The 14,543-nt window shown below is 46.4% G+C and overlaps 1 protein-coding gene and 1 pseudogene across 2 annotated transcripts in view; both read left to right on the top strand.

Moving 5' to 3' along the window:
• SYNJ2 (synaptojanin 2) overlaps positions 1-14,543 on the top strand; it is a 468,795-nt gene that overhangs the window by 237,909 nt on the left and 216,343 nt on the right. The gene's annotated exons all lie outside the window — the stretch shown is intronic.
• Positions 13,143-13,262, top strand: LOC134913025 (5S ribosomal RNA; annotated as a pseudogene).

The raw sequence follows: 14,543 nt of genomic DNA, 5'->3' as shown, positions 1-14,543 counted from the left end.
ATCTTGATCGAGATCTAAATTGATCTTGCCATAGTGCTTTATAACAACAGCAATGTGAGTTTACTTTGCATAAACGGTATAATCTCTTATTACAAAGTAAAACTAAATATTGTATCTATACCAGAAATCTTATCCTATTGTGGTCCTGATTTAAGGCATACACCTGTTATAGAATGAAAGAAAGGCAGATATTGGTGATACTGCTGTTAGTGTTCTTGTCAGGAGTCCGGATTGACGTGCTACTGACATCGGGTATTCCCTGGGGGTCACCCTTCCAGGTACTCACTAATGAGAGTGCATCGAAGAAGGAAGAAATGGAGTTTCCGCTTAGAGGTAAGTGTTAGAAATTGGATCTGCTGTCTGCATTAGACCAAGAATATTTTGGAATTGCGGATGAGAGTCCAGGAAAATAGTATAAGAGAAAAAATAAAATAATAGAAAAGTGTAGGCTGGTTTTCAGCCAGTACAGATGCTGCCTGTACTAGGGTGCAATTGCCTTGCTGGGTAAGTGCTCGCCCGTCGGTGTTACATATGTTTCCTCAGATTTAGAGAGGCTTAGGTAAACAGAGGATCTGTCACTCTACAGATGTAGATTTTTTTTCACAGATGGTGCAGCCTCTGATGAGGTGTGATTGTTTGGAGTGAGCCTTAAATAGATAGAGAATTTGCCAATATGTGAATATGAATTGTTGCACAGATGGTGTAATTGGTGAGGGTGAGCCGATGCTCACCTAAGGATATTAACACACCGTCCCCCTAGATCAGGGAAAATGTGCTTTTGGGTTATTATCCAAAATTACCCAAAGGAGAGAGATTAATTAGATACAATGTTCTCAATAATATTGTGAAGAATAATTATTTGCAAAAATAGCGAAGAGTAAAAAATATAAGAGCTCATCATTGCATAGAGAAGTAAAATGAGATGATCACAAATACATCTATAACATGCACTATGCTTTTTAAGCTTGAATCATACCGGTAATATGAGCAGGTATTAAACTTTATGTGACCTTATATGCTAAAGGATATTAGTCCTCAGACCCAGGTAGTAACGATGATAAATATCACCCCTATTGTGTTTGCATAATGGTCTTAATAGACCTATTAACTAAATAATACCGGTGGCTGCCCAGGTCCCTGGGCAAGCTAGTGATCACGTTTGAAGTCCTGCTGTGGATAGACTGGTCCAGAGATAGGAGAGGAAGACGCGTTTCCCCCGTAAAGAACTGGCTTGTTCACTTTCAATTGTGATTAGGCTATCGTCTGGAAGGGTTTAAAACTCCTGTGTACGAAGGTCTGACCAATGGCAACAAAGTCCTAATTAGATATGGTAATTGGGTGACACGGAGGTCACAGTACCGACCTCCGCTGTGTAATTTCCTCCTATGTCATATACGTAATCGCCGTGCGCTAGGCAACAGACCATGTTGTGTTATGGTCCGTTTCCCTGGTTTCGCAAGACCGTTAGGACCCGGCGGAAGTTGAATCCATAACTTCCGCCATGTTGCCAGGTTACTAATCAACGCTAACATAGCGTATGAATGGGGGAAAGAAGGGACACTGGAAGGAACATAGGCTGGGATACCCCACGGACATCGAGATACCCAGCACACCAGAAGAAACCCAGATAGTCTACCAGGTCTCAAACTTTGACCATAATCAACCTCACAAATAGGATAATTTCCCCGGAACAAAGGGAAGTTCTAAGCAAGGGTCTATCTTTTTCCCCAACCAGATCTTTCAATAGATTTCTATTGGAAAAAGATCTGAAATTATTTGGGAGGAAACTTCTCCTGAAGAAATTTTTTAGTAGACAAAACAACAGATAAATTGACAACATGGATGACCCGGCTTAGAACCCTGAAGAAATCAATGCCCTCACCACTCTTGAAGAATTGGAATTAGAATCCAACCCAATGACTCTTGAGGAATTTGAATAAGCACCCACTCCAGCACACTCGACCAAACATCGCCCCAAGTGTAAGCCTAAATCAACCTTTTTTCCCCCAGAGAACAACAGTCCAGAGGTACAAGTAATTACGAACATGGTCTCTAGGGAGTTTGATAGAATTAAAACAAGCACCCAAGAGAAATTTTCCCATTTCTCTAAGAACTTGAGATTCAAAGAAAGAGAAGCACTCAAGGAAATATAAACATGGAAGGAAGTGGTTATTAAACCATCCGATAAAGCTGGGAACAAAGTCCTTTGGCCAGTTGAAATGTATGTGACTGAAGCACTGCGCCAATTAAAGCAATCACAATGCTATAAGAAACTCCTCAACAATCCAACAGAACGCTTTCAGAAGGAATACACCCATCTTATAGAAAGGGCGTTCACAGCAGGAACCATTACAAAACACGAACAAGGTATTTAACCGTGATGAAACCAAGGACACCCACCTTTTATTTGCTTCCGAAAGTCCACAAGGACATTAGAAAACCACCAGGGAAACCCATTATGTCGGGCAATGGTGGACTTTTGGAGCAACTTAGCCGCTTCCTAGACTTACATCTAAGGGATTTTGTACTTCATTTACCATCCTACCTCAGGGATACCACAGATCTACTACAAAACCATCAAGCCGATTACGAGCTACCAGATATTTTCTGGATTCAGGAGAGAAGGGGGACTTTAATGATCTGTTGTATAACCTCCTGGAATTTGTGTTACAAAAAAACTACTTTACCTTTCAGGATCAATTTTATCTCCAAAATAGGGGTACAGCAGTGTGGGCAGCGTGTGCACCAACCTATGCAAATTTATTCCTAGGTTGGTGGGAAGAACTACATGTCTTCAATGATGCCAATGAGGAGTATACCAAGCACATAATGCTTTGGTTAAGATACATAGATGATATTTTCATCATTTGGGATGGTGATCAAGATCATCTTCTTACATTTATTCAACTTCTTAATACCAATAACCTGAATATCCATTTAACACACACCGTTAGCTCAAACATGATATCGTTTTTAGACGTGAATGTCTACAAATCCTTCTCAGGAACTTTGGCGACGGAACTATACCGTAAAGAAACAGCAACCAACAGCCTCCTCTTCCAGACAAGTGCCCACTTTCCACACACCATTGAGAGCATTCCGAAAGGGGAATTATTGAGGCTCCGCCGTAACTGTTCAGAAGATCGGGTTTTCAAAGTTAAAAGTCAAGAACTCATAACACGTCTAATTGAGAGGGGGTATAGTAAGAGATCTCTCAAGAAAGCTCAAAGAAAAGTAATCAAAATCAAAAGAGAATCTCTAATTTTTCACAATAAAACAAAGATGGACAAAGGGAAAGAAGATAAACTCAGATTCATTGGAACGTTCTGTTCAGAATGGAGGTTGCTTGAGAGAGCCATCGAAAAGCATCTACCTATACTACAGTCGGATCCAACTTTAGCACAGTATATAAGTGACAAAATTGAAATGAGCTGGCGAAGATCTAGAAATATCAAGGACCTTCTAGTACGCAGTCATTTTCAGATGAGTACACCCAAACCCAGTAACATCAACGGTTCATTACCATGTATCACTGACCTGGTTTGGGAGTGTTGTGGACTCGGGGCTTCTTCCGATGACCGGGAAGAGGAACCGCCACTGGGTCGTAGTAGAGATGGCCGGATGTAGGTCTTCCTCATGCAGGACTAAGACGGCAGGCGGGAGGCCCAGAGGAATTCTTGAAGGTCTCCTGTAAGACAAGACTTGTAGAAATATTGAAGGCTGGGGTACTGAGATATTGGAGACACTGTGGTATTGGAGGCACTGAGGTGCTGGGAGTACAGGGAGTGCAGGGAGGCCCTTGGAGGCACGGAGGTGCTTGGAGGCACGGAGGTGCTTGGGGGCACGGAGGTGTTTGGAGACACCGAGGTGTTTGGAGGGATGAGGTGCTTGGAGGCACGAGGTGCTTGGAGACACGGAGGTAACTGGAGGCACGGAGGTGCTTGGAGGCACGGAGGTGCTTGGAGGCACGGAGGTGTTTGGAGACACCGAGGTGTTTGGAGGGATGAGGTGCTTGGAGGCACGAGGTGCTTGGAGACACGGAGGTGCTTGGAGGCACGGAGGTGCTTGGAGGCACGGAGGTGCTTGGAGGCACGGAGGTGCTTGGAGGCACAGAGGTGCTTGGAGGCACAGAGGTGCTTGGAGGCACAGAGGTGCTTGGAGGCACGAGGTGCTTGGAGGCACGAGGTACTTGTTGGCACGGAGATAATTGGAGGCACGGAGATAATTGGAGGCACGGAGATAATTGGAGGCACGGAGGTAATTGGAGGCACGGAGATAATTGGAGGCACGGAGGTGCTTGGAGGCTCAGGATGCTTGGAGGCACAGGACGCTTGGAGGCACAGGACGCTTGGAGGCACAGGACGCTTGGAGGCACAGGACGCTTGGAGGCACAGGATGCTTGGAAGCACAGGATGCTTGCAGGGACGAGGGAGCTCTGGAATCACAGCTTCCGCAGGAGAAACGAAGATACTCAGGCACCGGATCTCTGCCTGGTATCTGATTTTAAATTCCCCGCCCTAGCCTGATTGGCGGAGCAGGCAGGTGACGTCAGACCTGCTCCGCCTCCTTGCCCTCGCTTGTGATGGCGGCGTCCTTGCTTCCGGGAAGCCGCCGGAGAGCAGCGCCGACCCGCCGCTGAAGCCGGAGACCGTCAGGGGAAGAGAGGCGCCGGGCAGACCAGGCCACCCGCAGGGACAAGCGCGGTCGCCGCTGCCCGAGGTTCGTGACAGTACCCCCTCCTCCAGGAGTGGCCCCTGGACACTTCCCGGGCTTAGTCGGATGTCTGGAGTGGAAGATCCGAATCAGACGAGGAGCCGTTACTTCAGTAGCCCCAATCCAACTTCTCTCCTCAGGACCATAACCCTTCCAGTCCACCAAGTACTGTAATTTTTTATGAAGATAACGAGAGTCAAGAATAGCTTTGATTTCAAACTCCGCTCCAGCTTCTGCCACTACGGACGTTGGCCTAGGGAGTGCTGAGTGGAACCGATTCAGAATGAGGGGACGGAGTAGAGAAACATGAAAGGCGTTAGGTATTCGAAGATGGGCAGGCAAACCCAGTTTACAGACCACAGGATTTAAGACTTGTAGCACAGGGTAAGGACCGATGAACCTTGGAGCGAATTTCATGGTGGGCACCTTCAACCGGAGATTCCGTGTGGACAGCCATACCCTGTCCCCAACTTTATATTGAGGTGCGGCTTGCCGTTTCTTATCTGCGAAGAACTTGTACCGAACAGAAACCTGCTTAAGATTAGCATGAACCTTTCTCCAAATTTGTCCAAAGTGTCGTAGAGTGGACACTACAGCAGGAACCTCTATTATCGGAAGGCTTGGAAATTCCGGAACACGGGGATGGAACCCGTAGTTGACGAAAAATGGTGATTCCCCAGTGGAAGAATGAAACAAATGGTTATGAGCAAACTCCGCCCAAGGCAACAACTCCACCCAGTTGTCCTGTGAAGGAGAGAGATACAAACGAAGAAAAGTCTCTAGATCTTGATTGACTCGTTCCGTTTGCCCATTAGTTTGGGGATGATAAGCAGACGAAAACTTAAGTTTAATGTGTAGAGTTGAACAAAGGGCTTTCCAAAACCTGGCGGTGAACTGTACTCCACGGTCAGAAACAATCTCTTGTGGCAACCCATGCAAACGAAAATGTTCTCAGATAAACAATAGAGCCAGTTTCGGTGCTGTCGGGAGACCAGTCAAGGGCACAAAGTGTGCCATCTTCGAAAAACGGTCAACGATAACCCAAACGGTGTTGCAACCCTTGGAACAGGGCAAGTCAGTGATGAAGTCCATGGAAATGTGAGTCCAGGGTCTCACAGGGATAGGCAGAGGACGAAGTAACCCTGCAGGAGGCAGACGAGGAGATTTATGTTGTGTACATTGGGGACACGAATTAACGCAATCTTGTACATCCTTCCTCATGGTGTTCCACCAGTAAGACCTTTGCAGAAACTTGTACATCTTCTGAGCGCCGGGATGACCGGAAAACTTGGAGTTATGGGCCCACAGTAGTATTCCTGGGCGGAATCTAGCTGGCACGGACATTCTTCCAGGAGGAGGAGCTGGAGTAGTTAAAGCAGCAGAGACAGAAACTGGATTCAGAATTAAACCCCACTCCGGAGGTTCATCCTCGTCTGTGGGAACTTGTGAACGAGAAAGCGCATCTGCTTTAATATTGAGAGTCCCGGCCCGGTACTTGATAATGAACGAGAATCGGGAAAAGAAAAGTGCCCATCTCGCCTGGCGAGGATTCAAGCATTGTGCGGATTTGATGTACAGCAAATTCTTGTGATCCGTGTAGATGGTAAACACATGTTTAGCCCCTTCTAGAAGATATCTCCATTCTTCCAAGGCAGATTTGATTGCCAAGAGTTCCTGGTCTCCAATAGTGTAATTTCGTTCGGCTGGAGAGAATTTACGAGAATGGAAGCCACACGGATGTAATTTTTTATCAGAGGAATACTGGGAGAGAACAGCCCCAACCCCGACTGAAGATGCATCAACTTCTAAGAAGAAGGGTTCCTCGAAATTTGGTTGTTGGAGAACTGGAGCCGTCATGAAAGCTAACTTTAAGCGAGAAAAAGCTACAATGGCTTCCGGAGGCCACAAACTAGGATTAGAACCCTTCCTCGTCAGGGCAGTAATGGGCGCAACAATGGTGGAGAAACCCTTAATGAATTTCCTGTAGTAGTTCGCAAAGCCCAGGAACCTTTGTATTGCTTTCAGGGAAAGAGGCTGAGTCCAGTCACGAATGGCCGACAACTTTTCCGGATCCATGCGAAGCTCCGTCCCCGAGATGACATAACCGAGGAACGGAATAGATGTTACTTCAAAGGTACATTTGGAAAGCTTGGCGTAGAGATGATTCTCTCGTAAACGGTGTAGCACCTCTTTGACTTGAGTCCTGTGTTCGACAAGATTCTTGGAAAAAATCAGTATGTCGTCCAGATATACCACAACGCTCTGATACAGCATATCACGAAAGATTTCGTTGACGAACCCCTGGAAAACCGCGGGAGCATTACTAAGACCAAACGGCATCACCAAGTATTCGTAATGCCCATCTCGGGTATTAAAGGCAGTCTTCCATTCATCCCCCTCTCGGATGCGTATAAGATTGTAAGCTCCTCTCAAGTCGAGTTTTGAAAAAATGCGGGCACCACGAACCCTATCAAATAACTCTGTGATTAGTGGCAAGGGGTATTTATTCTTAATAGTAATGTCGTTTAGGCCGCGGTAGTCGATGCATGGTCTCAACCCCCCGTCCTTTTTCTTCACGAAAAAGAAGCCTGCACCGGCAGGGGAGGAAGAGGGGCGAATGAATCCCTTGAGCATATTGGACTTAATATACTCCGACATGGCTTGAGTCTCGGGAAGAGACAGAGGATATGTGCGACCACGAGGTGGCGTCTTCCCTGGGACAAGGTCAATAGGGCAGTCCCAAGGCCTGTGAGGTGGTAACAGGTCAGCAGCTTGTTCCGAAAATACGTCCTTGTACCCTTGATATGCCTCCGGAATGTGCTCTTCATCCGTTTTGGAGGTAACACGGAGCGGACAAACAGGAGTAAGACAATTAGTGTGACAAAAGGGACTCCAGGACAGAATTTGTGACGACTTCCAGTCGATGTGGGGATTATGACTTTTCAGCCAAGGCATTCCAAGAACCAGATCATGAGGCATTTCTGGGATTACCAAGAGTTCCAAATCTTCCTGATGTAGAGCCCCGACCTGCAGCTTAACTGGCCCCGTGCGCCACATTATAAGACCTTTGGAAATTCTAGTCCCGTTGATAGCCGTCAGTGAAATTGGCCGCTCGATAGGCCGTAACTTTAAACCCAAACTTTGGGCACAGAAAGAAGAAACGAAGTTCCCTGCAGCTCCGGAATCCAATAGGGCTTCACAAGACCTGGAGACTGAATTGGAGACTAGAGTTACTGGAAGCAAGCAGTCCGAAGTTGGAGAAGCTTTTGTCGTAACTCCCAGCTTGACTCCTCCGGAACAAGCTAGGCCTGCCCGTTTCCCGGACGGGCTTTACAAGATTTAAGAAAATGATCTGCGGCTCCACAGTAAAGGCAGAGTTTACCCTCACGACGACGCTGTCGTTCTTCCGGAGACAGTCGGGAGCGGTTAATTTGCATGGGCTCATCTGAGCTGGGTGAGGCCACCGGCCTAGGAGTAGGATTCCGGAACCTGGAACGATCCGAACGGCTACGTTCTCTTCCACGCTCCTGCATCCGAAGATCCACCTTGACGCAAAGGGAAATCAAATCTTCTAATGGATCCGGCAGATCTCTAGTAACCAGCTCATCTTTCAGCCGGTCGGAAAGACCGTTCCAGAAGGCAGCTCTCAGGGCGTCATTATTCCAGCGTAGTTCGGAAGCAATGGTCTGGAAATGAACCACGTACTGGCCCACGGAACGGGCGCCCTGCCGAACACGGAGCAAATCGGAAGAAGCAGTGGTCATTCTGCCGGGCTCGTCGAAAATCCTTCGAAAGGACGAGATGAAGTTGGTGTAGTTGGAAACCATGGGATCAGATCGTTCCCATAATGGAGACACCCAATCCAAAGCAGAACCTTCCAACAGAGAAATAATATATGCTACCTTGGACCGGTCTGTAGGAAAGTTGTGTGCAAGTAGCTCGAAATGTACCTCGCATTGGTTCAAGAAACCACGACAATTTTTGGGATTCCCATTATAGCGGGACGGAGTAGGCAACTGAAGGCGTGGAGTGACACCGGCCGATGGTTGAACATTGCTGGCAACGGCAACTGGTGCGACTACTGGAACAGGTGCCGGAATTACTGAGGCCAGAGACGCCTGAATCTGATCCAGACGCCCGGACAACTGCTGGAGGTACTGCATCACCTGGCCTTGCGCTGCTTCCTGACTTTGCACTCGAGAAGCCAGGTTCTGAATGGCACTCGAGTCCGTGTTCCGATTCCCCGAGTCCATGTGGCCTGAGTATACTATCACTGACCTGGTTTGGGAGTGTTGTGGACTCGGGGCTTCTTCCGATGACCGGGAAGAGGAACCGCCACTGGGTCGTAGTAGAGATGGCCGGATGTAGGTCTTCCTCATGCAGGACTAAGACGGCAGGCGGGAGGCCCAGAGGAATTCTTGAAGGTCTCCTGTAAGACAAGACTTGTAGAAATACTGAAGGCTGGGGTACTGAGATATTGGAGACACTGTGGTATTGGAGGCACTGAGGTGCTGGGAGTACAGGGAGTGCAGGGAGGCCCTTGGAGGCACGGAGGTGCTTGGAGGCACGGAGGTGCTTGGGGGCACGGAGGTGTTTGGAGACACGGAGGTGTTTGGAGGGATGAGGTGCTTGGAGGCACGAGGTGCTTGGAGACACGGAGGTAACTGGAGGCACGGAGGTGCTTGGAGGCACGGAGGTGCTTGGAGGCACGGAGGTGTTTGGAGACACCGAGGTGTTTGGAGGGATGAGGTGCTTGGAGGCACGAGGTGCTTGGAGACACGGAGGTAACTGGAGGCACGGAGGTGCTTGGAGGCACGGAGGTGCTTGGAGGCACAGAGGTGCTTGGAGGCACGAGGTACTTGTAGGCACGGAGATAATTGGAGGCACGGAGATAATTGGAGGCACGGAGATAATTGGAGGCACGGAGGTGCTTGGAGGCACAGGACGCTTGGAGGCACAGGACGCTTGGAGGCACAGGACGCTTGGAGGCACAGGACGCTTGGAAGCACAGGATGCTTGCAGGGACGAGAAAGCTCTGGAATCACAGCTTCCGCAGGAGAAACGAAGATACTCAGGCACCGGATCTCTGCCTGGTATCTGATTTTAAATTCCCCGCCCTAGCCTGATTGGCGGAGCAGGCAGGTGACGTCAGACCTGCTCCGCCTCCTTGCCCTCGCTTGTGATGGTGGCGTCCTTGCTTCCGGGAAGCCGCCGGAGAGCAGCGCCGACCCGCCGCTGAAGCCGGAGACCGTCAGGGGAAGAGAGGCGCCGGGCAGACCAGGCCACCCGCAGGGACAAGCGCGGTCGCCGCTGCCCGAGGTTCGTGACACCATGCGGACACTGCAAAGCTTGCCCACAGATTCTCAAGACCAACATAGTAACAGACCGGTATGGTGAGAACATATCTATCAAACATTTTTTCAACTGTAATACTCAGGGAATAATCTACTGCATAGAGTGCAGTTGCAACCTCAAGTATGTTGGGATGACAACCCGCAAGTTCAAAGAAAGAATTTTAGAACACATGGGGACTTGCCGCAATGCAGCGTCGGACATCTCCCGCATAAAGAAACTGACCTCAGTCGCAAGACACTTCTACTCTCACCATAAAGACTTCTCTAAGGACCTGCTGGTCTTTGGCTTGGACAAAATCAAACTAGGGATCAGAGGGGGAGATCTAAACAAAGAACTCCTTAAAAGAGAGACAGAATGGATCTTTAAGCTCAATACACTCAGACCAATGGGCCTGAATGAGGGAACCAATTACAGTGTGTTCCTATAAGAATCAGTACAATAAAATCGGACCCTTTTGGTGACTCTTTTTCATTATTCCTCATCACAAATCATCACAGACTATATCCCCGAGCCTTTACACTTCCTCATGCTGGCCTACATGGTAGGCTCTCCCTTCCCCTCTTTTCACCACTTATTCCATTTCCCCACCTAATATTCCCACATTCTACATAGTGGGTTCTCTACATAATTTCTTTTACCCCTTCACCATATTCAATCATCCTTCTAGGTAACCCATTCCCCTCTCCCTACACACACACATCACTGCACGATAGGAATCCCCTTATATAGACACACCCCAAGCTCACACAGTGTTGCACCTTCTTTTCCTTCTTTCTTTTTTTCACTTTATCTGTTACCTGTGATTTAATCATTTCACCTTTTACCCCATCCCAATGTAGTTTCTTGGGTCTTTACACATCTTCACTTTCTGATAACACAATTTGCACACCTCCTCACAGGACCTATTCACTTACACAGGCCACCTCACACCGATACCTACATGTATTTAGCAACCCCACACTTCCAACTCTCTCATCCTAAATCACCATTTCTCATATTAACAATCCAACCTCTGCAAGGGGAACCTGGATAATATTTTTATTGTCTATACACAACAAGTGTTCTCTATACCTGTGACCTCAAGGGGTTATTCTCAGCCCCAGTCCTAATATTAGGTCGGCCCCCTATTTACATCTTATTACAACCCCAATACCTAACCGTTGATAATTGGTTATCCTACATACTTATCTATGTTTATCACTACCCCAACATCCAACCTTTGACCACAAGGATAATTGGATATCCTACATGCTTATCTATATCATATCACAACCCCAATATCTAACCTTTGACCACAAGGATCCTTACTTTTACCAGGCTGCAGTTGATTGGCGCATTCATGGTAACAGATTAGTATATAACAGGATCCGTTGCCTAGCAACGATTGGTAATTTAGGACCTACGCTCGCCACCTCGAGCGCATGCTTATCATAGAGGTGTAGCATGTTATATACTAAGTTTGCTCATCACAAACTCCCATTTAGTATAATTAAGTCGGACTCACAGTCCCAACATACCTCCCCAGTGTCATAATCTCGGTTGCAGACCCGGCCCAACATACCCGTGAATCACTTACTCTAGGAGGTTAATACCTCCTCTGTCATTACACAAGATCCGTCACTCGCCTTATGATCTTCAGAATTAATTATATAGTCATATCCAGCACATTAACAAAGTTCTGATCCTAACGACTTTTATAGCTCTTCAACTTTAAATGTATTCAGTAACAGTGATAATTTACTGGCCCCATTCATACGCTATGTTAGCGTTGATTAGTAACCTTGCAACATGGTGGAAGTTATGGATTCAACTTCCGCCGGGTCCTAACTGTCTTGCGAAACCAGGGAAACGGGCCATAACACAACATGGTCTGTTGCCTAGCAGCGAGCGGAAAGGAGGATTCTAGTCCGCCGCTGCAGGATTAGGAGCGCATGGCGATTACGTATATGACATAGGAGGAAATTACATAGCGGAGGTCGGTACTGTGACCTCCGTGTGTCACCCAATTACCATATCTAATTAGGACTTCGATGCCATTGGCAGACCTTCGTACACAGGAGTTTTAAACCCTTCCAGACGATAGCCTAATCACAATTGGAAGTGAACAAGCCAGTTCTTTACGGGGGAAATGCGTCTTCCTCTCCTATCTCTGGACCAGTCTATCCACAGCAGGACTTCAAACGTGATCACTAGCTTGCCCAGGGACCTGGGCAGCCACCGGTATTATTTAGTTAATAGGTCTATTAAGACCATTATGCAAACACAATAGGGGTGATATTTATCATCGTTACTACCTGGGTCTGAGGACTAATATCCTTTAGCATATAAGGTCACATAAAGTTTAATACCTGCTCATATTACCGGTATGATTCAAGCTTAAAAAGCATAGTGCATGTAATAGATGTATTTGGGATCATCTCATTTTACTTCTCTATGCAATGATGAGCTCTTATATTTTTTAATCTTCGCTATTTTTGCAAATAATTATTCTTCACAATATTATTGAGAACATTGTATCTAATTAATCTCTCTCCTTTGGGTAATTTTGGATAACCCAAAAGAACCTTTTCCCTGATCTAGGGGGACGGTGTGTTAATATCCTTAGGTGAGCATCGGCTCACCCTCACCAATTACACCATCTGTGCAACAATTCATATTCATATATTGGCAAATTCTCTATCTATTTAAGGCTCACTCCAAACAATCACACCTCATCAGAGGCTGCACCATCTGTGAAAAAAAATCTACATCTGTAGAGTGACAGATCCTCTGTTTACCTAAGCCTCTCTAAATCTGAGGAAACATATGTAACACCGACGGGTGAGCACTTACCCAGCAAGGCAATTGCACCCTAGTACAGGCAGCATCTGTACTGGCTGAAAACCAGCCTACACTTTTCTATTATTTTATTTTTTCTCTTCTACTATTTTCCTGAACTTTTATCCGCGATTCCAGGATATTCTTGGTCTAACACGGACAGCAGATCCAATTTCTAACACTTACCTCTAAGCGGAAACTCAATTTCTTCCTTCTTCGGTGCACTCTCATTAGTGTGTCAGAGGATATACTATTTGTTCTACAACCATATCTCACCGCCTATGCCCAATCTCGTCCGATCTTGGAAGCAAAACGGTGGTGGGCCGGGTTAGTACCTGGAAGGGTGACCCCCAGGGAATACCCGATGTCAGTAGCACGTCAATCCGGCATCCTGACAAGAACACTAACAGCAGTATCACCAATATCTGCCTTTCTTTCATTCTATAACAGGTGTATGCCTTAAATCAGGACCACAATGGGATAAGATTTCTGATATAGATACAATATTTAGTTTTACTTTGTAACAAGAGATTATACCGTTTATGCAAAGTAAACTCACATTGCTGCTGTTATAAAGCACTATGGCAAGATCAATTTAGATCTCAATCAAAATACAGGCTAAGCTTGTACTGGTGTGGTGGAATACGGATGTGGTACTGGCAGTGTACACACCCTTCCGCCAATCTATGTGGATATAGATTAACCAGAATACAATATAAAATTTTCTTTATAAAGAAAAGTCTGACTGGGAGTAAACTGTAAATTCCTTGGATGGAACAACCCGGTCATATCCATTAATTTTAAATGGGATACAAAAATGAAAATGCATTGTATATAAATTTATAATAAAGGTTATGTCTTAATCACTTCAATATATCTACTTTATCACTTTTTTTCCATTCATTAACACAAAGAGTGCGCCCACCCAAGAGTCTTCTTTTTCTCTTTCCATTTATGTTATTGACTGTGTGTGTGCCAATAGTTGCTGTGTGATATCCATTCCGTGTATCTCACATATACTGCTTTCCCTATATTCTGTACCCTGAGGGGGGCTAAGTGCATCAGGGTTATCATGTAATATAGTGTGTCACATGATATATTACTTTGGTATTTTTCTCTGTGTATTGCAGTCACCATATACCTCTTAAATCCTCTGTGTGTGCCCTGCTTGTAGTCACACTATACAGGGGGATTTTTGTCATGTACTTTGTCTGCTTATATTGTACTAATTTGCCCTACAGTTACGCTTTTATATAATGTCAGCTCAACAGGGTGATAATTCTGTGGCTGATCCTGCTTCATGCTGTGCTACTGCCATGGATGTGTCTAAGGAGAATATTGGAGCTAAGGGTTCAGGTGCTGGGGGTTTTATACCCCTCAGTCAGTCTACAGCAACGGGGGCAACTCATGACCCGCCGTGGGCTACTTTTTCTAATTTACTAACTACGCTGGTAACTAGACTTGCGCCCCCTATGGGACCTCCTGTGCCATTACAGCCAATTATTGTTCCTGCAGTTAATCTGCCATGGGCAGATACTCTGTCCTCTCAGTTACAGCAATTGAATCAGTCTTTGGCTAAGCAAACTCCTAACCCTCGCCCGCCTAATACCAATGGGGCTTCTAAGCGGGCCATTACTTCGTCACAATCCACACATGTT

The sequence above is a fragment of the Pseudophryne corroboree genome, chromosome 4 (genome assembly GCF_028390025.1).
Source record: "Pseudophryne corroboree isolate aPseCor3 chromosome 4, aPseCor3.hap2, whole genome shotgun sequence".
In the NCBI taxonomy this organism is placed as follows: domain Eukaryota; kingdom Metazoa; phylum Chordata; class Amphibia; order Anura; family Myobatrachidae; genus Pseudophryne; species Pseudophryne corroboree.
Note: the sequence above shows the minus strand (reverse complement) of the source record. Positions and strands in the feature narration are given on the sequence as shown.